Source organism: Amblyomma americanum, chromosome 7 (genome assembly GCF_052857255.1).
Source record: "Amblyomma americanum isolate KBUSLIRL-KWMA chromosome 7, ASM5285725v1, whole genome shotgun sequence".
Lineage (NCBI taxonomy): Eukaryota > Metazoa > Arthropoda > Arachnida > Ixodida > Ixodidae > Amblyomma > Amblyomma americanum.
Window position 1 is genome coordinate 153,257,304 of NC_135503.1, and position 10,302 is coordinate 153,267,605.

Below are 10,302 nucleotides of genomic sequence, written 5' to 3' on the forward strand. Positions count from 1 at the left end.
AGGAAGCAGCATGGCAGCTGCCCTTGTATAGAATATGACATGCGACTATCACTTTAGGGCAAGTGGTAGGCTGGGTTGACTGGATATTCTGCCGCATCTACATAGACTGCGTCTTGAGAGAGAGAGAAGTTGTTGCCAGGAAGAAAGAAAAGGAAAGTGCACAGGCCTGCCCAATGGCTCAAGCCGAGCTACAATCGCTACCACGTGCAGATAGTAGGGGAGTTAAAAGATGGGATAGAAAGACAGGATAGTAAAGACGCGCTAAAGACAAGGCTGATCCCGGAGGCAGTGCAATACCTGGCCAACCGGTGGCGAGAGTGAAGCATCCTTCAAACTCTCCGCCACATTTCCAAAAATAAGTCCAATTGGACCCGCAACAGATACTCTACGGGGTCCGGACAATCGTCTTCGTTGTCCGCGTGTTTTTTATACCGGGCTTTTGCGTGTGCTCAAACCCACGACCCAAGACCAATTCAACTAGTTTGGGTGCCAGCCCATGCACGCAACCCCGGAAACGAGGAGGCGCACTCTACTGCTCGAGCGTACGTCAACCGAGCAGGCCAAACAGTCGAGAGGAATTGTGCGAGGGACAGACTAATAACCTGCAATGAAATCACGCCACACTACAGAGAGGACAGGCTCAAATATCCGCCACCACACCACACCCTCACGAAGGAACAACAGACTATATGGAGGCAACTGCAGTCCAGAAGGTTTCCTTCACCGGCCTATCTGGCACTAATACACACGGGTAAATACAAGCCCGAATGCTCTCTTTGTGGGGCTCCGAGAGCAAACTTCGAACACGTACTCTTCATATGCCGAAAACTCAACCACCATCTCGCTGGAACCTCAGAGACCTAGCAGGTTGGGAGATCGCGGTCTCTAGCTCAGAGCCTGCCTCACAGAAGAGGCTGGTGGAATGGGCGGATAAGGCCGCCAGAAGTCATGGACTGATGGCCGCCAACTGGAATTAAGAACCAAGCCAACCAAACCTCCCCTAACTCCTTCCCTTACTTTGGTTCACAAATAAAGTTTTAAACGCTAAGGCGCCCGTGTGCTGTGTGATGTCAGTGCACGTTAAAGATCCCCAGGTGGTCGAAATTATTCCGGAGCCCTCCACTACGGCACCTCCTTCTTTCTTTCTTCTTTCACTCTCTCCTTTATCCCTTCCCTAACGGCGCGGTTCAGGTGTCCAACGATATATGAGACAGATACTGCGCCATTTCCTTTCCCCAAAAAACCAATTATTATTATTATTATTACCTGCCTACCTACCTCTCACCTTAGTGCAGGTGTCAAAAAGGAACAGGGCAAATTCCCGAGGTGGTCAAAATTATCCAGGAGCCCTCCACTAGCCGGGACGCTTTCTCTCTTTATTCTTCACTCCCACCTTCTTCCCGTCCGATACGGTGAGATTGGGGTGTCCACCGATATGTGAGACAATTAATGCGCCATTTCCTTTCCTCAAAAAGAAAGAAAGAGCGTGACCTTTGACAGCGATGAAAGAAAAGGCACACGAAGACAGCTCCTGTCCTCCTATGTCTTTCCTTTCGTCCGTCCCATAAGTCGCGCTGTTGAAAATTAATAATAATATAATAATTGGTTTTTGGGGAAAGGAAATGGCGCAGTATCTGTCTCATATATCGTTGGACACCTGAACCGCGCCGTAAGGGAAGGGATAAAGGAGGGAGTGAAAGAAGAAAGGAAGGAAGAGGTGCCGTAGTGGAGGGCTCCGGAATAATTTCGACCACCTGGGGATCTTTAACGTGCACTGACATCGCACAGCACACGGGCGCCTTGGCGTTTTTCCTTGGTTTTTGGAGACAGGAAATGGCGCAGTATCTGTCTCGCATATCGGCGGACGCCTGAACCGCGCCGTAAGGGAATGGATAAAGGAGGGAGTGAAAGAAGAAAGGAAGAAAGAGGTACCGTAGTGGAGCTCCGTAATAATTTCGACCACCTGGGGATCTTTATGGTACATCACACGGGCGCCTTAGCGTTTCGCCTCCATCGCAACGCGGCCTCCGCGGTCGGGTTCGAACCCGTGAACTCAGGATCAGTAGCCGAGCGCCGTAACCACTGAGCCACCGCGGCGGGTAGTCGCACTGTTCCTTTTTGAAATTGCATACCAACTCGCGTAAGCATCACTTCTAACCTGAATACGTGTCACGCGGAGAAGAAATAAAAATGCATGAAAACGGATTTCAGCGCTAACAGTAGAGCACGGAGCCGGTTACATTATTTACCACGCGGCTAATTAGGCTAAGCTGTTTACTGGAAGGCCACCCTAATAACGCCATTAGGTGCTCACATGTGGGGAGGCGGGTCCGTGTTACGACGTTGGCAGCAGCGCCTGACCACTCGGCGTCCGTTGCCGCAGCCATTGACGCATTCGTTGAGCACGTCCACACTGCGTCCCCGAAGTGGCACCGAACTGCACCCCCGGCACAAACACGGGCTGCGTCGCTGGTGCGTGGAATGGGCTCGGTCACCGCGGATGCTTCCATGGCGCGGCATCTGGCGCGGGGACGCAGCCGTGCACGACCGCCTCAACGGCGCTTCTCCCTGGCGTGACTAAGCGTCGAGCGGCGCGTGCTTTCGTCAGCACTACGGCAATGAATAGCGCCCGAGGACACGCACTACAGCCAGTTGTTTTCCTTGCTTGGTGGGAAGATGTGGGCTGCGACCAATACAGCATTCAGGGGCGTTCGGCTGCTGAGCCTTAGGTCGCGGGGTGGAACAACGGCCGCGGCGTAGCATTTCGGAGGAAGCGAGATGGTGAAATCACTAGAGTGTCGTGCTTTTTAAGTGGGGGTTTAAGTACCACAGGTTGTCGAACTCTATCCCGAGCCCTTGACATGGCAGTCTTTCATAGGCGTTCCGGAGCTTTGGAATGGTAAACTGCCCGTACCATACCATACCATGTCATACCATACCATGATATACCATAGTATACTATACTATTTTCCTCTTTCCGCACTGCGTCGCGCGATTCAGTGCAGACACGGACTTCGTAGTTATTGGATTCCGTTGGTTTATTCCCCCACAAAATATTGAGCGGTGTCTTGAAAGGCGATCGTTAATCTTTGCTGTCATCCGATGGGGCGCGAAAGTTGTCCGTTCAAAAATATTGCGACAAAAATGCCTGAGGAAATTGGACGTTAACAGGTGGGCAGCTAAAGTATTTAGTACTAATACAGAAAGAGATTTTACATACTCTGTCGGAAAACAACTAGGAAGCTAACCAGTAAGTATGCCAGAGACGAGGAGGGAGAAAATAGAACATTAAACGACACGTTAATAACGCGGAAGGTAAAAACCAAATTAATTCAATGGAAAAGAAGTAGAGTGTAGAACTATATTGAAATTGGAAAACGCAGATCAGGAAGGTATCGTTGCATGATAACACAATAGAAAGTGCCCTACTCATTGAAGCTAGATCAGAGTAGATTATAACGCTAAGCTACAAAAAATTAGCTGTGGTTCAACCTGGCTGAACCTGGTAAGACGAGCGAAGGGTTTGTCATTCATGTTTATGCAATCTGATGCCTTTCGTTAACATCAGATTTCGCTTGATGGCGACGATGCAGCGTCGAAGCACTAGCTCAGGCACACTGCTCATCCATGGTTTTTTGTGTGAAGTCAGAGAGAGAGAGAAGTTGTTGCCAGGAAGAAAGAAAAGGAAAGTGCACAGGCCTGCTCACTGGCTCAAGCCGAGCCACAATCGCTACCACGTGCAGATAGTAGGCGAGTTGAAAGATGGGATAGAAAGACAGGATAGTAAAGACGCGCTAAAGACAAGGCCGATCCCGGAGGTAGTGCAATACCGGGCCAACCGGTGGCGGGGGTGAAGCATTCTTCAAACTCTCCGCCACATTTCCAAAAATAAGTCCATTAGACCCGTAACAGATACTCTACGGGGTCCGGACATTCGCCAGACTGTGAGAAGGCAAGCAAGCACACGCTTTTATGTAGCGAACGGCGCGCCACGCGATTTCCGGCAGTTGCGAGAGTGCCGTCGGCTCCGCATACTCTGCTGTGGCGGGGCGTAGCGAGTCATGTGAATAGATAGCTGCGAGGCGAGCGAGCGCTGTTGGCTTAACGCGTTTAGCTGTGACGAGGCATGCGAGTCACGTGGCATGGCGTCAGAGCCAAGCTTCCTCTCCTATTTCATAGCCGCATGACCTTCAGCTTTGTACGGGACTAGCAGAGCTTTCGCTCTGACATTGCAGGCGGTTTAGCATTGCTAAAGAGGAAAACAAAAACAGCGAAAAAAAGACGCAGTACCAGAAGAAGACAGACGCAGACAGACAGAAAAAAGTCTCCCAGAAATTTCGAGTGAATTTGGTGTTTTCGGCGCCCCGAAAGCTTGGCAGTCTTTGCGTCCGCATCTCCGGCTCCAAGTGAGAACCTGCCTGCCAAACAAAGCACCAAACGAAGTTTACCAAGTGTGCTGTGGGGGTAGTATATTGTATCCCAGCCTCTTGTGGAAAAATTTACATTGGGCAGACGGGGCAGTGTTTGAACGAGCGATTCAGGGAACACGGTAGAACGCTGCATTTGGTACAGGGAGCAACCTGGCCATACATGTGAGAGAGTGCCGAAACTGCCCAGCTTTGCTTAACAGCACTGCCATTATCGGCCGCGGGAGGCACGAGCCCGAACTGTTAGAAGCGTTTCTTAGCAAAAGGAACGATCGTGTTTGCATCGGCGACCCGTCTGTTATTCTCGCCGACAAAGAGGGGTATTTTTTATCTGGCTTGGAATGACGTCCGGACTTTGATGAATGTGGCATGCGCGCTTGCGCATGTAGTGGCTTTAACTACGTGGTGGAACCAATAATAAATCAGTTGAAATTCCGGCCACAGTCTGTGTGTCTTCTCCTGGTCGAGCGTCTTTTTTTCGCTGTTTTTTTTTATCTTGAAATTGTACCAACTCCTCCAGCAATTCACGCTTCTAGCACTGCTAAGCACGCAATGTTGCGTGAAAGCAGGTTTTTGCAGGTGGACACCACTACCACGTAGCTCAAAGCGCGATTGAAGTGTCTACTGATCTAGGAATAAAAGGCGCGTTTCCTTTTATTCGTCACTACTGCGCACAGATGAAAGTGCTGCAGCATAACTCGTGTCGTGGTATGCTTCGGCGATAGCATGGTGCTCTCGTGCAGCGGCCAGCGAAGCTGATCTCGTCGCGCGGCCGCGGGTTGGAAACCCAGTCGCACAAATATTTATTTTATTTCTGTAAGTATCCGAGAGGCTTAAAAAAAAAATCTCGCCTTTTTCAGGACCGTTAGTGAAATAGTGCCAAAATAAATATAACCAAGAAGATGACACATGTGCAGTGTGGGGTGAATCTCTGGGAACAATTGAACGTCTTATGCTCGAATGTAATGGTATCCGTCCGAATGTCGAGGCAGGCACTGTCACTCTGCCTGAGGCCATAAGGTTTAGAGGTAAAAATGGTTACGCGAATGAATCTGCGGTTGAAGTTAGAAAAAGCGATTGGACATTGGTGGCTGAAATACAGACGTGCCATAAGGCTAGAATTTTAAGCAAAAATGGCGAATTCGTTGGCCAATTTATAACAGCGTTAAAGAAATATAAAAGAGCATTGCATGATGGCAACTGCTACCACCCCGTTTTAAAGGGGACGCTCCCTCGCAGCGCAGCATTACTTCGTACTGAATTCTTCAATGGAACTGCAGAGGTTTCAAGGCGCGAGCTGAACGTGCCGACCTCAGGGCTTTCTTCACAACCTGGCTTCCCTGAATTACCTGCTGCAGTGGCCCTCCAAGAGACAGGAGTGGAGCCAACCTTGCAGGATATACCTCATGTCAGCAGAACCCGCAGAGCTGAATTTGCGTTCACAAGAATTTCACGGCCTCCCCGGTAGACCCGGATCTCAACATGCCCTTTTTCTACGTAATGGTGATAATCCTCTCACTGCGCAAGCAGGACGCCCCATTATATATTCTCAATATTTACTGCCCACCGAAGCTACCTAACGTATCATTTGCGGACATTTTCAGCCGCACACTGAAGGTAGCAAATAGGAATCCCCTCATGATAGTTAAGGACTTCAATGCCTCCAGCCCGTTATGGGGGTACATCCTTGAAACGAGACGTGGGCGTAAGCTGGTGGAAATTATATCCCCGTTGGGCCTCACTCATCATACACATACCGCACAACCCACTAGGATAGTGAATTACGCGTCACGTGACAGGCATCCGCCCTAAACCTAAGTGAAATCATTAGATATTGTAGCGGGATGGCGAACCCGTCCAGATAAATCCACAGGAGGACGCAAGAGACCAGGAGAAACACGACCGGCCACGGTGATTCTCTATCGCTCTCTCTCTCTCTCGCTCTCTCCACATTTCCTCTTTTTTGTCGGTGCAGCGCACTCGGACGGTGGTAGGCTGTCTGCCGGACGCTCTATCCCGTTACATCTCTCCACCGGAGGGGGGAGGGAAGGACGGTCCAAGAAAGTCCAATGAAAGTCCGAAGTCAGTCCATGGCAAATCCAGGTAGGCCAGCCGGTGGGAACGGCAGCGTCAAGTGATGCCGTCCCACGGCAATGGCCGCAGACTCCAGTGCAGCTGGGCGTCGACGCTTTGCAGTAGTTTCGTAGCTGCGCTGAGAAAGGCATCGATCACTTGCAGATGAACCACTCGGCATTCCGGGTGCATGTTTTCAGGAGCATAGCTTGATTCGCGGTAGGCATCATCACGCGGTGATGACGTTGAGATGCCGTTTGATACCAAACTGTCCAGGTAGATGGCGGAGCTGCTTGTAGGCGGCTCTGCCGCGTGCGACAACACCGAGTGTTCTGGCTCGGGTTCAGACGGAGGTTCCGATTAACCGTTGAACTCTTCTGTGCCCTCCGCGTCGTCACACCCCTGTGCGTGTCTTACGCTCTCGTCTTCACCGCGTTCGATCGCGCACTCATCCGCATCTGCGGCGAGAGTATTTTTTATTTATTTATTTATATCAGAATACTGTCAATCCCTTCTTGGGATTTTTACAGGAGAGGGCAAAACATACAAATATAGGTTCAGTGCTAATATTTTTTAGAGTCAAAAATCGAGGCAAAACATGCAATACACATGACAATAATAAATAAAGCAATAGAGTCATAAAACTGATGATAGCACTTGAATACAATAAATACACTGAGAGGAACACTGTATTACAAGATTTTGAACAAAGTTATGGTGAGAGGAATGTAAGCACAGAGCTCTCAGTGAGGGTAATAAATTTATCTATGGTGCACTGGGCTGTGACTGATGGATGCAAGCGATTCCAATCTTAGAAACTTGTGGAAAAAAAAGAATATCGGAAACTACTACCGTGACAGAAATATTCTTCAAGGGTGAGTGCATGCTTGTGACGTGTTCCTCTAGTTGTGTTTATACGAACAAAGTCTGTGGGAGACATCTTTAATGCATTATTAAGCAGTAAATACAAAAACTTTAGACTGGGTATTTGGCACGGCTGGACAGCGTGTGAAGCCCAGCATTGCGTAAAAGATCTGTCGCTGAATGCATGCGTCCATAGCAGTTGAAGTAAATCGCACGGCTTTCCTTTGGACCATTTCGAGTGTTTTAATGTTGTTTTTAGTGTGGGGGAACCAAGCTCTGTTAGCGTATTCTAAGACCGGACGGATAAAAGTGACGTAAGCAAGAAGTTTTCTATCAGATGTATTAAGAAAAAAATAACTTGTTCATTGCTTTGCTAGCTACGCTTTGAACATGCGTAGTGCAGTTTAAGTCACAAGTGATGACTACACCCAAGTATCGATATTCAGTCACAGTGCAGATATTCATGTTATTCCAAGAGTATACATAGTCTAATTTACACGTATCCACACTACGAAACGCATTCACCCCATATTCTCGCCATGCCACCTCAAAAATCTGCTTGCCCACGTCGTCCTCAACCACTTGTTCCGTTGAGGATACTTCATCATTAACCACCATCACCTCAAGCTGAATCGACTAGTCCTCTTCAACACCATTCTCTGCACTGGTTCCTGTGTCTCCTGTTGCTTCTTCGTGTTTCGTTCTGGAGGTGCACCGCCGTGCGTGGCCTCTTCCTGTTTTCCCGTGGCGATAGGCTGTCTTCCACATCGGCAGTCTGGATCGCCAGACTGGAGAGCATTGGATGGCGCCATTCATCTTTAGCCGGCGATCTCATATCGGTCGTTGATTCAGGGTCACCTGGGGTGATGCAACGTAGGCCCACAGAGATGAAGTGGTCAGACTGTTCGGTGACGTTAAAGTTTATGAGCTGGGTGAAGGGGTCTGCAGTCGCAGAAGAACGTCCCACACCGGCTAGGTTCATTCCGGTGAGCGAGGCGGCAAGCATCACATGGTACAGAACAACGGACCCCACGCCAACTTTCAAGCAGGCTGCATCGACACTGTGGGCGTTTGCGGGACAACTGGGCGCGGCGGGGGAACACTCACAGGCATCCAATTCGCCTCCACCTCCCGGCCGATGCACCATACTCTTCCGCTCACGCTTACGCTCGTCACCACCTACAGCCAGCTTGGTCCTTGCCACTTGCTCATCCATTGCCCTAACCGTTTGCATACTCGGTTGGTTTGGCGCTGCCTCATCGCCACAGACGCCAAGTTCTTGCTCCAGGACTCCAGCCTCTGCTTTTTTTCTCGTTCTTTGACTTACTTTCGGCCGTCTGACCCGCTTCCTTCCGTCATTCAAAGCCGGGGTACCGTGATACCCGACTTCGCGGTCCATCTTCTCCAGCCGTCCTGCGAGAAACGGCGACGCCCCGGCGGCCACGGCTGTCGGCTCCGTGAGCTGCGCCGCGGACGGACTTGGGGTGCCCGAGGCGGACCTGGCTCTGGACCTCGGGATCTCGGATAGCATCTACAAAAGCTTCAGTGCCGACCAGGGCCACGGTGGTCTGTGGCGCACCCGGCAGTGACTGCGATGCCAACCGCTGGACAGCCGCGGAGAGGTCGTGGTAGCTTTCCCAGGGCTCCCGCCGGCGAGCACGCAGGCGCTGGTATTGGAGCCTGGGTTGGCCCGACCCGTAATGGTTGGCGAGGAGCCCCGCGATGGCGTCGTACCGGCCAAGATCCGCGCGGAGCACGTTCGGGAGCAGTTCGGCCGCTCGACCCCGCAGGTTAGCGACGATCATCACGGCATTCGCCTGAGCGTCCCTTCCTCGCGCCCCCGCGATGATGCCCAGCTGGAGCTGGTGAGCCTCCCAAGAGGCAGTGCCATCGAAAGCTGTCAACTCCACCGCCATCCCCAGCGGGCAAGCCGGAAGTGACGCACCTGTGCCTTGCACGCCAAGGTCGGACTGCGAGGCCAGCTCGACGGGCGTGGGTGCGGATTCCATGGTGTTTATGGAAGGCACTGGCCCGCCGCAGTTCGGGTCGGTCAGCGCAGCATGATGTACCCCGCGCTCGAAAGCATCTAACCTAGCCTCTAGATGGTCCAGTCGCCTGCCGAAGAGCTCGAGGACGGCCTCCAGCGTCGCGGAAAGGGGCAGGCCGTCGAAACGCCTGAGGTCGGCGGCGCCATCCACCGCGCTCTGTGCCGCATCAGCCGGTGGTGGTCCATGGTCCTCCGCCGCGCCCGCATCCTGTTTGCGGGCTCGGGTGAGCGCCATCTAACCGCTGCAACCATAATATGTAGCGGGACGGCGGACCCGTCCAGATAAATCCACAGGATTATGTAAGAGACCAAGCGAAGCACGATCGGCGGCGGTGATTGTTTACCGCTCTTATCCGTCCGCGTGGCTGTGAACCTCGCTGTCGAGGCCGATGTGAACTTGCAGGCCAAGCGCGCGTCCCCAGCGGCTGTTCGTACTTCAACGGAGTGGGCTTCTCGGTCCGCGGCGACCACTGCGGCTCCTGTCCGAAGAGGGCGTACCAGCCAGACGTTGACCTGCTTCCGCTGCGGCCAACGGGGCCGCTATTCGAAGGGCAGTGTCAATCCTCCTCCGTCGGGAAACACTCCGGCAGAACTCCGGGGGCCCCAAGACTGTTTGGGCCGGGAACAGGCACTTCAGCGGAAAACTTCGTCAGTCCCCACGCTTCTCTTTGTACATTCCCCCCGCTCATGACTTTTAATTTCCCGTGCGGCGCCCTACGTATTTGTAGGCGTTGCTCTACTCAGCCAGCACGTCAATGCCCTAGTTGACACGGGGTTTGCTGCGAACGTATTAGACAAGTCGCTCGTGATCGGCGGGCTCCACTTGCTACCACCGGCCCCTGAATTCCAGATATTAACATTCAACGGCGCCTTGGTCAACCAACTCGGGCG

At 51.9% G+C, this 10,302-nt stretch overlaps 1 pseudogene; it reads right to left on the reverse strand.

The window, feature by feature from the left end:
- Window positions 1-3,796: 3,796 nt before the first annotated feature.
- LOC144099587 (U2 spliceosomal RNA) lies at window positions 3,797-3,956 on the reverse strand (annotated as a pseudogene).
- Between the last annotated feature and the right edge of the window lie 6,346 nt (window positions 3,957-10,302).